This window comes from Plecotus auritus (assembly GCF_963455305.1).
Source record: "Plecotus auritus genome assembly, chromosome: X".
In the NCBI taxonomy this organism is placed as follows: Eukaryota; Metazoa; Chordata; class Mammalia; order Chiroptera; family Vespertilionidae; genus Plecotus; species Plecotus auritus.
The window spans coordinates 137,099,099-137,114,452 of NC_137784.1; positions in this window are offsets into that span (position 1 = coordinate 137,099,099).

Here is a 15,354-nt window from a genome sequence, read left to right on the forward strand (position 1 = left end):
TCTCCCTATGTGCAGTTCCAAGCTCTCTTCAAATATTCTTTCCTTTTTGTTTGGAGAGCTTTTAAAAAAATTAATCTATATATATAAAACCCTAATATGCAAATAGACCGAATGGCGGAACAACTGAACAACTGAACAACCGGTCGCTATGATGTGCACTGACCATCAGGGGGTGGGCATTGAACATGGTGGGCATCTGCAGCACGCTGCAGAGTGTGAAATATGGTGGGCGGCGGTCGCAGCAGGATGGTGGAGCACGTGAGCGGGGGCGCCAGACCAAGGTGGGGCGCTGGTCGCTGTCATTGGGGAGAGCCTCTGGTAGTTACTGAAAATTCTTTGTTTCCACTCTCTGTGGTCCCGTCCGGCACTCGTACCTGGTGCCAGCCCCAGCCCTGCTTGCACCCACTCCTGGTGCCTAGCGCTGGTCCCAATCTCTCAACACCATCAGTGGGTGCAAGTGGTGGCTGCCGGCCCTGTTCACCACAGAGGCTTCTCTACCTTCCCCTGTTTCTGAGGGGTGATCAGGGCAGCAGCTGCCACTTGCATCCACTGCTGGCACCAGCCCCAATTGCTCTGCACCATCAGCAGATGCGAGTGGGCCAGCACTGTCAGTGTGTGGGAGTAACTGTGGTGGGAGCGGGGCTGCCAGCAGACAGGGGACTGGGGGCCATAGTGGGAGGGGCTGTGTGGGGGTGCAGAGGATGGGCTGAGACCCACCCCTGTGCCCACCGCAGCCTCGTGGCCCACAGTTCCTTTCAAGGTGCATGAATTCATGCACTGGGCCCCTAGTCTGTGTATGTGTGTGTGTGTGTGTGTGTGTGTGTGTGTGTGTGTGTGTGTATATATATATATATATATATATATATATATATATATATATATATATTTACTGACTTCAGAGAGGAAGGGAGAAGGTGAGAGAGAGAGAAACATCAATGATGAGACCCCCTATTGGGGATTGAGCCCGCACCCCTGAGCATGTGCTCTTGACCAGAATCAAACCCAGGACCCTTCAGTCCACAGGCTGATGCTCAATCCATGGAGCCAAACCAGCTAGGGCTGGAGAGCTTTTTAAACCTATTGGAGTTTCCCTTGTTTTGAGTATACCTTATTCACCTTATTCCTATAAGATAGTATCTCCAGATATAAAATTTAGAGTTGTCAGTTTTTTTTCTCATGAACTCAAGAAATGTTTGTCAAAGGGCTCAAGCTTTCAGTCACATGACGAATAACTTCTACCGGTAGGAATCTAATGGACAGCATGGTGACCATCCTAAAGAGGGAATATGCTAATTGACTCTCACACCATTGCAAAGATGGTGGTGCCCACAGCCAATAAGGAGGGAATATGCTAATTGACTGCCCTGCCCTCAAAGATGGTGGTGCCCACAGCCACAAGATGGCGGCACCCAGTCCCCTCAGCCCCGCTGGTCTTGCCGCGACCCTGCCTCTGGAGTCCCCCAGTCCCTTCAGCCCCACAGACCCCCAGGGCTGGCCCAAGGCACAGGCAAGCCTTAGATGGTGGCTGCCCAGCCACCCAGGGCCACCCAAGGCTCAGGTAACCAGGGCCAGCCGAGGCTTGTGCTGCTGGCAGTGGCAGCAGTAGAGGTGTGATGGGGGCATCGCCTTTCCCTGATTGCCGGATCACCTCATGCCCCTGAGGGCTCCTGGACTGTGAGAGGGGGCAGGCTGGACTGAGGGCCCCCCCTCCAGTACATGAATTTTCATGCACCAGCCTCTAGTAGCTAATAATAGTGTATTTATTGTACACATGACATTTGCAAAGAGTAGATCTCATGTGTTCTCAACCCATAGAAAAGGTAATTATGTGAAAGGGTGGTTATGTTAATTAATTTGATTGTGGTAATCATTAAACTACATTTATGAATATTAATTCACCACATTTTACATCCTAAAAAAACTTGAAAAAATATCATCCCACTTCCTTCTATGCTTCATGCTTGCAGACAAAAAATAATCTAGTGTCACTAAAACTGGTTTTCTCCTATAAATAACACATCTTTTCTGTGTGCTTCATTTCTTGATTGTATTCTTTGTTTTGATCTTTTAGTAATTCCAATATCTTGTGTCTTCACAAGGATCACTTTGGGTTTATCTTATTTGGAGTTCACTCATTTCCTTGACTTTGTAGTTTTATGGTTGTTGGGTGTGTACTTTGCCTTTCATTAAATTTGGGAATTTTCCAGGTACTATTTTTGAATATATTTTAAGGAAAGTGACATTTTTGAAAGAAATTACATTTAATACCTTAAACTATATTTTGTCTAGAGAGCCTCAAGATAACGGAAGGAAACTACTGCAACAGAGTAGCAACATAATTTTAAAAAAATAACCTTTACATTTTAGAACAGTTTTAGATATACAGAATTACTGTGAGGAGAGTGAAGTAAAGGAAATCCCCATAATTTGTGTGCTAACCCACAACATTATACTGATATCTGATAAGACAAACCTCTGATATTAATAGTTTTGGGGAGAATATTTTTAGAACCAGACCTGGGTATTTATTTTTAAGAAATAAACTTAAAAATCATGTGTGGCAAAAATAAACTCAAAATGGAAAAGGGAATTAAACATAAGACGGGAAACGATAAAAATATTAGAGGAATCCACAGGCAGCAAAATCTCAGACATATGCCAAAGCAATTTCTTCACCAATACAGCTCCTAGGGCAGTGGTTGGCAAACCGTGGCTTGTGAGCCACATGCGGCTCGCGAGCCACGGTTTACTGCTCTGTTGACTAATGAGTTTGCCAACCACTGTCCTAAGGCAATGGAAACTAAAGCAAAAATAAACAAATGGGACTACATCAAAATAAAAAGCTTTTGTACAGCAAAAGAAACCATCAACAAAACAACAAGAAAGCCCATTGTATGGGAGAACATATTTGCCAATGTTATCTTCGATAAGGGTTTAATCTCCAACATTTACAGGGAACTCATACAACTTAACAAAAGGAAGATAAACAACCCAATCAAAAAATGGGCAATGGATATTTCACAGACCTAGAAAGAAATCTTCAAAAATTCATCTGGAATAAAAAAGACCCCGAATAGCCACAGCAATCCTGAGAAAGAAGAATAAAGTAGGAAGGATCTCAATACCAGATTTCAAGCTGTATTACAAAGCCACTGTCCTCAAAACAGCCTGGTACTGGCACAAGAACAGACATATAGAACAATGGAATAGAATAGAGAATCCAGATATCGACCCAAACCAGTATGCTCAATTAATATTTGACAAAGGAGGCATGAGCATACAATGGAGTCAAGACAGTCTCTTCAATAAATGGTGTTGGGAAAATTGGACAGATACATGCAAAAAAAATGAAACTAGATCACCAACTTACACCATACACAAAAATAAACTCAAAATGGATACAGGACTTAAATATAAGATGGGAAACCATAAAAATACTAGAGGAATCCACAGGCAGCAAAATCTCAGACATATGCCAAAAGAACTTTTTCAGTGATACTGCCCCTAGGGCAATGGAAGCCAAAGAGAAAATAAACAAATTGGACTACATCAAAATAAAAAACTTTTGCACAGCAAAAGAAACCATCAACAAAACAACAAGAAACCCCACTGTATGGGAGAACATATTTGCAAATGGTATCACTGATAAAGGTTTAATTTCCAGCATCTACAGGCAGCTTATACAACTTAATAAAAGGAAGATAAATGATCCAATAAAAAAATGGGCAACGGACCTAAATAGAATCTTTTCGAAAGAAGACAGGAGGAAGGCCAAGAGACACATGAAAACATGCTCAAAGTCACTAATTATCCGAGAGATGCAAATCAAAACGACAATGCTATACCATCTCACACCTGTCAGAATGGCTATCATCAACAAATCAACAAACAACAAGTGTTGGCGAGGATGCGGAGAAAAAGGAACCCTCGTGCACTGCTGGTGGGAATGCAGACTGGTGCAGCCACTGTGGAGAACAGTATGGAGTTTCCTCAAAAAACTGAAAATGGAACTCCCATTTGACCCAGTAATCCCACTCCTAGGAATATATCCTAAGAAACCAGAAACACCAATCAGAAAGGATATATGCACCCCTATGTTCATAGCAGCACAATTTACAATAGCTAAGATTTGGAAACAGCCTAGGTGCCCGTCAGCAGATGACTGGATCAGAAAACTATGGTACATCTACACAATGGAATACTATGCTGCCATAAAAAAGAAGGAATTACTACCATTTGTAGGCACCTGGATGGAATTAGAGAACATTATGCTAAGTGAAATAAGCCAGTCAATGAAAGAAAAATACCACATGATCTCACTCATTTGGGGATAATGAAAAACATTATAAACTGATGAACAAAAAGATAGTTACAGAGGCAGTAAAGCACCAAACAGACTGTCTAATTACAGCAGTAAGGTTAGGGAGAGGTGGGGGAAATAAGAGATCAACTGAAGGACTTGTATGCATGCATATAAGAGTAACCAACGGATGCAAAACATTGGGGGGTGAGGGCATGTATGGGAGTGGGGGGGCAATGGTAAGATATGTACACATATAATACCTTAATAAAAATTTGAAAAAAAATAAAAAATAAATAAAAATAAAATAAAAAGGTAAATAGTGTATTGAAAAAAAAATGGGCAATGGACATAAATAAATACTTTTCGAAAGAAGACATAAGGAAGGCCAAGAAACATATGAAAACATGCTCAACGTCACTAATCATCTGAGAGATGCAAATCAAAACAACAATGAGGTACCATCTCACACCTGTCAGAATGGCTATCATCAACAAATCAACAAATGACAAGTGCTGGTGAGAATGTGGAGAAAAAGGAACCCTCATGCACTGCTGGTGGGAATGCAGACTGGTGCAGCCACTGTGGAGAACAGTATGGAGTTTCCTCAAAAAACTAAAAATGAAACTCCCATTTGACCCAGTGATCCCACGTCTAGGAATATATCCCAAGAAACTAGAAACACGAATCAGAAAGGATATATGCACCCCTATGTTCATAGCAGCATGATTCACCATAGCTAAGATTTGGAAACAGCCTAAGTGCCCATCAGCAGATGAGTGGGTTAAAAAACAGTGGTACATCTACACAATGGAATACTACGCTGCTATGAAAAGGAAGGAGTTCTTACCATTTGCAACAGCATGGATGGAACTGGAGAGCATTATGTTAAGTGACATAAGCCAGTCAGAGAAAGATAAATATCACAAGATCTCACTCATTTATTGAATATAATGAACAACATAAACTGATGAATAAAAACAGATCCAGAGACAGAGAAGCATTGATCAGATGCTCAAACCTCAGAGGAAAGGTAGGGGAAGGTGGGGGTAAGGGGTGGGGATCAACCAAAGGACTTGTATGCATGCAAATAAGCATAACCAATGGACACAGACACCAGGGGGGTGAGGGAATGAGTGGGGGGGGTTGGGGGGCAATGGGGGGTTAAGGACACATATGTAATACCTTAATCAATAAAGAAAAAATTTTTAAACAATCATGTATGGGTAATTTCCACTTCCAACTATAGCTGTGATGAAAGAGCTTGTTGCTGTCCTCTTATTGTTACTGGATAGGGACTGGCCCAGGGTGGGTCTGCCTCAGTCTGGCATTAGTATGTGGGTTCTTGACTTCATGTAGGAAAGATTTCAGAGCATGAGTCCAGATGGGTTTGAGGGTGTGTTTATTAAAGATGGGGACAGTGAAACAAAGAAATCAGGGTAGAAGAAGCAACAGGGGAGAGCCTAGGTGGTGCTCTGTTTTGGTTATAGGAAAGAACTGAGCCAAGGTGGGGTTGCTATTAGCTCACTGGGAAGTGAGGGTCACTGTGATAGAAGTGTGCCTGGGTGGGACTGCTTTAGCTCACTGGGAAGTCAGAGAAAATGGGGGCCTTGGAGACAGGATCAGGGGTGAGCCCGGGTGGGAGCTATCACTGTCTACTGCTCCCCTGGTTGCAAGTTTCGTGGGTCCCCTTAGAAATAAAAAGTTCATGCCTGGGAAGGAGCACGGGTGTGCTCTAGAGCTAGCCACATTGAGTCTTTGTCCTGAGGGTTTTTTATCCTTTTTATTTTTCTGCAGGTGAGACTCTTAGGGGAGGGTTTTCATAGACTATTCATCAGCTTCCCAGGTCCACTGTTAATATGCTGATGCATCAAAATGAGTGTATAGTGGAGTTCTGGATTCTTTTTTGGTCTCTTTTACTTTTATCTTAGGTCTGCCTGGCATCAATGGGGTTTTTGTTATTTGTTCCCCGACTTCTTCTGTCCTTGGGTTTAGCCAGCACAGATGGCATTAATTGGGTTTTTGTTCTCTATTTTCCCAGGCCAGGGCCAATTTAAGCTATGCATTCCCCCGTTAGGGAGGAGAGGTATAAACCATTTACTCTCAAGTGTCCTTGTGTAGGGGAGATAAGGCCTTGCATTCACAAACTGGCTGCAAGCTGCCCAGACTGTTTGGCCTTGTTTAATTTTCTTATCTCAGTTTCCCCATTCCACCTGCCTGGGGACTTTCCTAGTTTTGTACCATCCTGCCACATTAACTCACGGAAAAAAAAATTAAAATCTGGATAAAAGAAAACAATTCTGCTCTGAAAGCATCAGGAAATTTTTTTGTTTCCAGGACATCAGGGCAGAAGAACCTGGAAAGTAGGGAAGCTCACTGAAGAGAATCCAACAACCTTGTGCTGCTTTTCCCTCAGGGAATTTGCTGAATCCTAACCTGCCCTGGGTGAAGGTGCACCATTCAATAAGCAAAACACCCACTAAGAGGCAGAGAAGACATTAGCTCCTCAGAAAACTTATGGGGCTAGAGGAAAAAACTTTGGAGACAGACTTACAAACTAGTCAATATTTGAGAAGTCAAGATCTTAGGAAGAAGAAAGGCAGACAGAGGTGAGACCTACATTGAGTGATTTTCTTCCTCGAGGCATTTGTCTATACCTAACCTACATAGGACATATGACTGGAAGGCTGAACAGGCAATAGGTAAAAGTCTCAACAGATTTCTTAGCAGTCCTATGGTATAGTAGAGTCTAAAACTGAGTTCAGAACTCACCAAAAAGAGGGCCCCCTGTAAACACTTCAGTTGATATCTGGGATCTCCTGGAGAGGGGCATTCTGAGGAGAGGGGAAACCAGGGCCATTCCAAGCATTAGAAAGCCTGAATAATCCTGGTTAGAGCTCAGTCCCTGATGGATTAATGTGACTACACTAGCAGCCTACCAGAAAGAGGGTGGAACTTCTGTGGAGGGAGAAGTATCATCCAAAGACATTCAACTTTGTCCTAAACAATGCCTGATATTTAATTTAACCACTAGACACAACATAAACAGGTTAAGAGAAGAAGAAAAGAAAATACTCAGAAGACCCCAATATTGTAATGATCAGACATGGGCAATGCAATAATTAGGATTAATATGTTCATGAATATGGATGACAAAATTGAGATTTCATCAGAAAGCTGGAATTTAAAAATCAATCATATGGATACATTAAAAAACTGAAAACTGCAAAATACAATCAGTGATGGTAAGAATTCAATATTTGAGTGTAACAGCATATCAGAAACAGCAGAATAGAGGGGAAGAGAAAGGAAGTATCTGGGAAAGAAATGCAAGAAAAATGCTGACATTGACAGGTGTGTAGGGTTTGTCCCTGAGACCTCAGAAATACAACTTCTGCATAGAAGGGGCAAGGACAGGCTATGACTTAAGTGGCAGCTAAGACCTATGGAACCCTTGCTGTATACTGGACACTCCGTTTGGGCTGTGCAATCTTCATCCAGAAAGACTCAGGGACCGCTTCCAAATTGCTGCATCTGATCATCAAGAGACACTTCAGCCTCTTGATCAAAAAGCCTGAGTAACTTTTTAAAAATGTTTTTATGGCAGTGAAATACATATGACATTCAATTGTCCCCTTTAACCATATTTAAGTGTACAATTTAGTGGCATTAGGTTCACAACATAATGCAACCATCACCACTATTTCCAAACATTTTCCATTACCCTGAACAGAAACTCTGTACCCATTGAACAATGACTCCCCATTTCCTTCTCTCAACTGCTCCTAGTCTCCTCTAATCTACTTTCTGTCTATATAAATTTGCCTGTTTTAGACATTTCATATATTTGTAGCTGTCCACTATTTGTCTGTTTGTGTCTGGGTCATTTCACTTAGCACAATGTTTCTAAGATTAAATATCTGATGGCAAGTATCTTAAAGACAAGTTGAAGGGTAAAAATAACAAGGTTTCCATAATAATTTTGGATGATAAGAAAAAAAATAAGTATATTTTTATTGACTTCAGAGAGAAAGGGAGTGGGAGAGAGAGACAGAAACATCAATGATGAGAGAGAACCATTGATCGGCTGCCTCCTGCATGCCCCATAATGGTTATCAAGCCCACAACCTGGGCATGTGCCTTGACTGGGAATCAAACAGGTTCCTCCTGGCTCATAGGTGGGCACTCAACCACTGAGCCATGCTGGCCAGGCTTAAGAAAAATTTAAAGCCAATTTTTGGTAGCCCACTGTAGGCATGAGCATAACTCACTGTGTGCCTATGAGTCATGTCTCTGATGTTATAGGGGGGTATTAAGGCAAAGATCAAGTATGCTTGCCCTCTCCCCTGATAAGCTTGCCAAGTAATAGATGTGATGTGTCAATAAATGAATGAGTGATATGGTTTGACTCATGTGAAATAGAAGAAAATTAAAAGGAGTTTTCATCACTGACCATTTATTTCTTACTCAAGATTAAATTGAGATAAGACATTATCTACACTGATTTCTCAGAATGTAATGGTGAAATTTCTTTTATTAGTGGATGGATTACTTCAAGATCTGAACAGAAAAATTGTAAACTTCTCTTGAATCCTCATCAAAGAAACTCAGCCATATCGGGAAGGAAAGACAAATAAAAAAAAAAAGAGGTGTTTTCAGGGTCAGTCTCTGTGGACATGACCTGTTCACTGTTTGTCCCTTTTTAGGTGGCTCCTTCCTCATATATACCAAGAGGATTGCCAGAAATAGCACCCAGCCACCCCAATACTTCTCCTTAATCATTTGGGTATCTGAAAAGTTTACTTCATTTATTGCAAAACAGATTTTATAATTAATAGGCAAACATGAAACTACCATACAGATAAAATTAATAAAGAAGGGACATTCCACTGTGTGTTCTACCTCTTTGCTCTTACTTGTCTACAGTGATTAGAAATGTTTCCACTTCGCAGTGCCTTGATTTCCTAGGGAGAGACTAGTAAGTGTACAAAGTATACAATAGGTTATCAGAAGAAAGAGGAAATGTCACATGTGAACTGGTGAGTCTGTAGGATTATGATGCCTTAATCAATGTTTGCATGACATAGGAAAAATTGGTTAAAGTTTAATGGTAGATGACATGATATTGTACATAGAAAACCCTAAAGACTCCACTAAAAAACTACTAGAACTAATAAAATGAATTCAGCAATGTAGCAGGATACAAAATTAACACCCAGAAATCTATGGCTTTTTTATACACCAATAATGAACTCACAGAAAGAGAAACAAAAAAAAAATCCTTTTTACCATTACAACAACAAAAAAGATATCTAGGAATAAATTTAACCAAGGGGGTAAAGGACCTGTACTCAGAAAATTACAGGACCCTGAAAAAAGAGATAGAAGAAGACATAAACAAATGGAAGAATATACCGTATTCATGGATTGAAAGAATTAACATCATTAAAATGTCCATACTACCCAAAGCAATCTATAGATTCAATGCAATCCCCATTAAAATATCTACAGCATATTTCAAAGAACTAGAACAAACTCTCCAAAAATTCATCTGGAATAAAAATAGACACCGAATAGCTGCAGCAATCTTGAGAAAGAAGAACAAAGTTGGAGGGATCACAATACCAGGTATCAAGCTATATTACAAAGCCACTGTTCTCAGAACTGCCTGGTACTGCCACAAGAACAGACATATAGACCAATCAAATAGAATAGAGAACCCAGAAATCGACCAAAGCCATTATGCTCAATTAATATTTGACAAGGGAGGCAAGAGCACACAATGGAGTCAAGACAGTCCCTTCAGTAAAAGGTGTTGGGGAAACTGGACAGATACATGAAAAGAAATGAAACTAGACCACCAACTTACACCATACACAAAAATAAACTCAAAATAGGTAAAGGACTGAAACATAAGACGGGAAACCATAAAAATCCTAGAAGAAGCCATAGGCAGCAAAATATCAGACATATATCGTAGCAATATCTTTACCAATACATCTCTTAGGGCAATGGAAACTAAGGAGAAAATAAACAAATGGGACTACATCAAAATAAAAAGCTTCTGCACAGCGAAAGAAACCATCAACAAAACAACAAGAAAGCCCATTGCATGGGAGAACATATTTGCCAATGTTATCTCCGATAAGGGTTTAATCTCCAAAATTTATAGGGAACTCATTCAACTCAACAAAAGCAAGATAAACAATGCAATCAAAAAATGGACAAAGGGCCCTGACCGGTTTGGCTCAGTGGATAGAGCGTTGGCCTGCGGACTGAAGGGTCCCAGGTTCGATTCCGGTAAAGGGCATGTACCTTGGTTGCGGGCACATCCCCAGTAGGGGGTGTGCAGGAGGCAGCTGATCGATGTTTCTCTCTCATCGATGTTTCTGGCTCTCTATCCTTCTCCCTTCCTCTCTGTAGAAAATCAATAAAGTATTTAAAAAAAATGGACAAAGGACCTAAATAGACACTTTTCAAAAGAAGACATACAGAAGGCCAAGAGACATATGAAAACATGCTCATTGTCACTAATCATCCGAGAGATGCAAATCAAAACAACAATGAGGTACCATCTCACACCTGTCAGAATGGCTATCATCAACAAATCAACAAATGACAAGTGCTGGCGAGGATGCAGAGAAAAAGGAACCCTCGTGCACTGCTGGTGGGAATGCAGACTGGTGCAGCCACTGTGGAAAACAGTATGGAGTTTCCTCAAAAAACTGAAAATGGAACTCCCATTTGACCCAGTGATCCCACTCCTAGGAATATATCCCAAGAAATCAGAAACACCAGTCAGAAAAGACATATGCACCCCTATGTTCACAGTAGCATAGTTTACAATAGCTAAGATTTGGAAACAGCCTAAGTGCCCATCAGCAGATGAGTGGGTTAAAAAACAGTGGTACATCTACACAATGGAATACTACACTGCTATAAAAAAGAAGGAATTCTTACCATTTGCAACAGCATGGATGGAACTGGAGAGCATTATGCTAAGCGAAATAAGCCAGTCAGAGAAAGATAAATATCACATTTGTGGAATATAATGAACAATATAAACTGATGAACAAAAATAGAACCACAGTCATAGAAGCATTGAACAGACTCTAACCTATGATGGAAGGTAGGGGGGAGGGGGTAAGAAGGTAAGAGATCAACCAATGGACACAGACCGGGGGTGGTGAGGGCATGTGCTGGGGGGTAGGAGCAGCCGGGGAGTGGTCAATGGGGGGAAAAGGAGACTTATGTAATACTTTAAACAATAAAGAATTTAAATTTAAAATTTTTAAAAAAGTTTAATGGTATATATTTTTAAACATCCAAATACTAGATTCTAGGGAGCGATCCCCAACCCGGGCATGTGCCCTGACCAGGAATGGAACCATGACCTCCTGGTTCATAGGTTGACACTCAGCCATTGAGCCACCCCAGCTAGGCCCAATAATTTTAATGAATTAAAAAGTCAAATCTCAAATACATGCATAATCTGAGGTACTGGAGATTAGGACTTCAATATAAGAATTTTTAGGGAATAAAATTTAGCCTGTACAGGCAGGATCAGCTATGAGCCACTCTTTCAGCCCCATTTCTGCCACCATCTCCCATCATCAGAGAAGTGCCCAGAATCAAAATATGTCTCCTTCCTGACATGGAATATGCCTAGCACTGTGCTGAGCAAATAGTGGACCTCTTTCTCTTCTCCTGTTTACATTTCCCATGATAAATTTGATAAGCCAGAGACAGGGCTATCTATGACCCATAACAGAGGTAAAATAATGCACTGTGGAACCATTAATCTGAACCCTAAACAAACCTCCTCCTTTCTCCTCTCTGGTCACTCATGCATGACATGGAGATACTACCTTGTTTATAGGATTGTTGTGATGACTGAAGTAGGTAGCAGGTATGAAAGTGCCTGGAAACCATATGTAGTGCAATCCCTTTAGTTTAATACCTTTATTTCATATTCAATTATTACCTTTGACTGTTTTTTGATCCTAGACCCCTGCTTCATATCCTCACTAGATTTGTTGATTACTGACCCAACAGCCTTTCCTACCAATGTCCTATGGTAAGAAAAACAGATTTTGTTTAAAGAAGTAATATGTCCAATCCCATGGTGTGACTCAAGATTTCCCCAATACAGTCATGGCTATCCCATTTTTTTTTTTTTGTCAGATGATGGTTTTTCCAGCCTCCCTTATATTTAATGGTGTCCCTGAGACTTAGTTCTGCCCAATGAGGTGAATGGCAAATGTGTTGGAGTCTTCTGTGGAAGATTCTGTTTCTTGATAAAAGGACATACAATGAAATATTCACCCATGAGAAAGAAGGAAATCCTGCCATTTGTGTCAGGGAGTTAGATATCTAGATGTCTTTCTTGTAAATTGAAATTTAGATCTAGATATGATTCAGTCTTCATATTTTGGCAAAAATGTCTCAGAGACATTAATGTTGTATTAGTTCATCAAGAAACACATACTGGAAAAAGAGAGAGAAACACATACTGTAAGGATGTCCTTTTTGTAATAGGAGCAGATATTGGTGGTCATTGCCTAGAGCACTTGGGACATTGAAGATAAAATGGAGATGTTTTAATTCTATCTATCCTTCATTTATTAGATGGAATTATTCTCTGATGAGAAACTTCTCTCATCCACTATTTGGTAACTAATGTTACAGTTCATATGACAAACACAAGATAATTGTTTCATTATTTTCCTCTGCTTACCTAATTTCAAAATAATGAATTTCCTAGCATGCAATAATGGTGACCATGAAGTCTATAGAGCTACTGTGGATCACTGTGGACTAAATATGAGGCATCCAACACAGTGTTCTTAACCCTGTGTTCACTAGCCCCTTGATATTTTCCTGTTATTCTTCTTTCAGCCCATCTTACACTACTATTCCTTAAATCAGGTGAAACAAAACTCTGCTTGTGCTCCAGGCCACACAGTGATGCTAGTGGTATGTCTTGGTGTGGTCCTCTTTGGATTCCTTTTGTTTGGGGTTCTCTGTGCTTCCTGGACTTCTACGTCTATTTCTTTCACCAGGTAGGGGAAGTTTTTTGTCATTCTTTCTTCAAATAGGGTTTCAATATCTTGCTCTCTCTCTTCTTCTGGCGCCCCTACGCTTGAAGTTGTCCCAGAGGCTCCTTACACTATCTTCATTTTTTTGGATTCTTATGTCTTTCTGCTTTTCCAGTTGGATGTTTTTTGCTTCTTCATATTTCAAATCTTTTGACTTGATTCTTGGGATCCTCTAGTCTGCTGTTGGATCTCTGTATATTATTCTTATTTCAGTCAGTGTATGCATAATTTCTAATTGGTCCTTTATCATATCCTTGAGGGTCTCACTAAATTTCTCAGAGGTTTCTAGAAGATTCTTCAGTAACCTTATAACTGTGGTTTTGAACTCTATATCCAGTAGTTTGCTTTTCTCCATTTCTTTCATTTGTGACCTGTTTCTTTGTCTCCACATTTTGGTTGCTTCCCTGTGTTGATAGAGTGGCTTTGTGTGCTAGGTGTCCTATAAGGCCCAGTGGTTCAGCCTTCCTAATTATCTGAGGTGGACACTCTTGGTGAACCCCTTTGTGGGCTGTGTGCACAGTCTTATTGTGGTTAAGCCTTGATTGCTGTTGGTATCACTGGGGGGAATTGACCTCCAGGCCAATTGGCTGTGAGGACCAGTTGTGTCTACAATGGGAGACTTTCTGTGCTGGAGACACCCTTATGGGGCAGAACTTGCTTCAGTGGGGCTTTGGTGCTCACTGAGTCTGCCCCCTGAGTGTGTCACTTATGGATGTGAAGAGTTGTAGTCTGGATGGTCTCACTCTGACCACTGGGTACAGTGGCTCTTGGATCTCCAGGGAGGTGCAAAGTCAGCCACTGCCTGAGACCACCCAGCAGGAACTACGGAGAGATCTGCAGGTTTCTCCTCTTTGTTTGGGGTTTGGAGGTGCCCAGATGAGGCCCAGCTGTGTTGCAATGCAAGCTGCTCTTGAGCCTTGGGCCTTCTTTTGGAAGCTCTGGGGCTCTCTGACCCAGCTGCAGTTTGTTAGGTTTTAGATTGCAAAAGGCCAGGCCATTCATATGCAAAAGCCTCTGTGCATAGCTTGGGTGGGGTTATAAATTGGGTGGGGCGGGGTCTCAGGGAATCACCAGGGTGGAGCAAACAGCAATGGCTGCCTGTAAGCCCTGCCCCAAAGAGGTCCCCAGGTCTCTGTGTCCCACGGCACCATGCAGGAACAATGATCGCTGCAAGCACCTCTGAGAGAAAGCCACCCTCTTGTTCCAGCCCAATGCCAGACAGTCCAGTTTCTCCCCGTATGAGTCTGGTTCCCCAGAGTCTCACCTGGAACTGGAGTTCAGAGCAGTTGGGAGCTTGTATCTCCCTCCTGATTGAAAAAGACAACAGCGTACCCAGTTGCCAGCCCATTTACATGCACGCCTCCATACCTCCACATTTCTGCACCTCCGCACCTCCTCCCAGTCTCAGGGCGCTTTTCTATTTCTTTCTAGTTGTAGAACTTTCACTCAGCCAGTCTTCCCGTGGTTCTGGATGATATCCAGTTTGTCTTTTAGTTGTAATTTTGATGTGGTTGTGCGAGGCAGCAAGTTCAGGTATTTACCTATGCCGCCATCTTGGTTCCTTCTAATTGGAATTCTTAAGAAAATAATTTTACTGTTCCTAAGACAGCCACCTCTCCCACACCCTACAGTCTATTCTAAATCTTCTTCCATTCCTCATTTTTCTTATTGCAATCCTCCCTCACAATTTCCACAGCATCATCTCCTACTTCAGGAAGAAAACATAAGCCCTCATAAAAGAAATTCACCGAATTATCCTCTCTCTCTTAAATTCACTCATATTTCCATTTTCTCCAGATAATCTAATACTTTACCCTCTTCTCCCATTTGTGATTTTAACCTGCCAAATCTCCCTATTCTTTTCTTAGGATGTAATAGATTCTATAAGTCAGTATGGACTTAGAATTATACTATCTATGTTTGAGCACCAAGTCCACTATTTACTAGCTAAGTGAC